This window comes from Crocuta crocuta, unplaced genomic scaffold (assembly GCF_008692635.1).
Source record: "Crocuta crocuta isolate KB4526 unplaced genomic scaffold, BGI_CrCroc_1.0 scaffold172, whole genome shotgun sequence".
NCBI lineage: Eukaryota > Metazoa > Chordata > Mammalia > Carnivora > Hyaenidae > Crocuta > Crocuta crocuta.
The window spans coordinates 3,044,498-3,046,328 of record NW_027528872.1 but is presented as its reverse complement, the minus strand read 5'-3'; the positions used below and the strand labels follow the sequence as shown (position 1 = coordinate 3,046,328).

The window sequence follows — 1,831 nt, the reverse complement described above, 5'->3', positions numbered from 1 at the left end:
GTAAGAAAGTGGTCCAGTTTCATTCTTCTGCATGTCACTGTCCAGTTTTCCCAGCACCATTTGCTAAAGAGACTCTTGTTTTCCCCATTGGATATTCTTTCTTGCTTTGTTGAGGATTAGTTGGCCACAAATTTGTGGATCCATTTCTGGGTTCTCTGTTCTGTTCCATTGATCGATCTATGTGTGTGTGTGTTTGTGCCAGTACTATACTGTCTTGATGATTACAGATTTGAAATATAGCTTAAATTCTGAAACTGTGATGACTCCAGCTTTGGTTTTCTTTTTCAACATTACTTTGGCTATTTGGAGTCTTTTCTGATTCCATACAAATTTTAGAATTTTGTTCTAGCTCTGTGAAGAAAGGTGATGTTATTTTGCTAGAGATTGCTTTGAGTTTGTAGATTGCTTTAGGTAGTATTGATGTTTTAACAATATTTGTTCTTGTAATCCATGAGTATGGAATGTTTTTCCATTTCTTTGCACCTTTCTTCAAGTAAGTTTTCTATAGTTTTAAGCATATAGACCTTTTACCTCTTTGGTTAGGCTTATTCCTAGGTGTCTTACAGTTTTTAGTGAAATTGTAAATGGGAGGAAAAGTTTAAAAAACTTGAGTAGTGCTCACTCAACAGCACATTTACTAACATTGGAACAATATAGAGAAAATTAACATGGCCCTGCACAAGAATGACATGCAAATTTGTGAAGCATTCCATATTTAAAAAAAGAAAAAGAAAGAAAAAGAAAAAGCTTGGATGGCTGTACTGGGTATGAAGATATGCTCTCAAGGTCCCCTTGGAAGGAGGATTTGTTGCCCTTAGATCTGGGGGCGATGTCAGTAGACAACCTCTAACAGTCAGCCCCTTTGTGAGCTGCCTCACCCAAGGGCACATCATTCCAGGGGACAGCCCACTCCAATGACCAATCAAGGAAGAGGGTAAAAGTGAAGCTATGTGGGCCCATTCAGGCCAACTCTAAGGGGTTATTTGCTCCTGTGTTCCCTGTGGAGTCAGCTGAGGCTGCTGGACCTGCATTGCAGTTGGATTTCTCTCTGTGCCCACTTCTGCTTCCTTTCTCTCCCTTCCCGATGCATGGATGCCAGAGGCATCCCCTACTTAACATCCTGAACCCTGAACTCTTTCTTTCTCAGAGTCTCCTTAGAGAGCTTCAACTGCAACAGTTCCATTTATCTATGCTTCTTTTGGAGCAGGGGTTAGTAGTTTTCTGTTAAGGGCTAGATAGTAAATATTTCAGTCTTTGCATTCCAACCCTGCCTTTGTACTGTGAAAGCTGCCATAGATAATATGTGTATAAATGAGCATGGCTGTGTTCCGATAAACTTTACTTATAAAAATAGTCACTTGGCTGGATTTGGCCTATGGAGGTAGTTTTCTAGAGAATTATTGATTACTGAGAATTACTGACTCATTTCAGATGATTGGAGAATTCTGGAGAAGTCCTGATTAATTTCTTCAGGTCCAATATTGCATAAGTTATAAAGCAGCTCATTATTGTACGTACTGAGTGATGAATGCAGGGTAAAGCCAGTAAGATACACTCCTAACAGAGCTAACAGCCCATGAAAACAGTTTCAACATAAGACAGGTTTATGATCTAATGCTAGAAGGTACTTTTAGAGGTTGTCTTCTGCCCTAGGCAGAGTTGTTCCCATTTAGCCTGGTTCATTAGCAGCTTGGCATCCCTTCTCAGGATCCATGAGATGGAAGAAGAAGACTCCCAAAGGGAAGAATGAGGGAAGGAAACGACCAAAATCCCTGCCAGCACTTTTGCATATGTTATTTCACTTCCTTTACACAAACTCTGGGTATTAGCA

At 40.0% G+C, this 1,831-nt stretch overlaps 1 non-coding gene across 1 annotated transcript; it reads left to right on the top strand.

The window, feature by feature from the left end:
• Window positions 1-614: 614 nt before the first annotated feature.
• Window positions 615-719, top strand: LOC144225424 (U6 spliceosomal RNA). Its single transcript, XR_013333298.1, has one exon. It is a non-coding gene; the product is annotated as a U6 spliceosomal RNA (small nuclear RNA).
• Window positions 720-1,831: the final 1,112 nt, after the last annotated feature.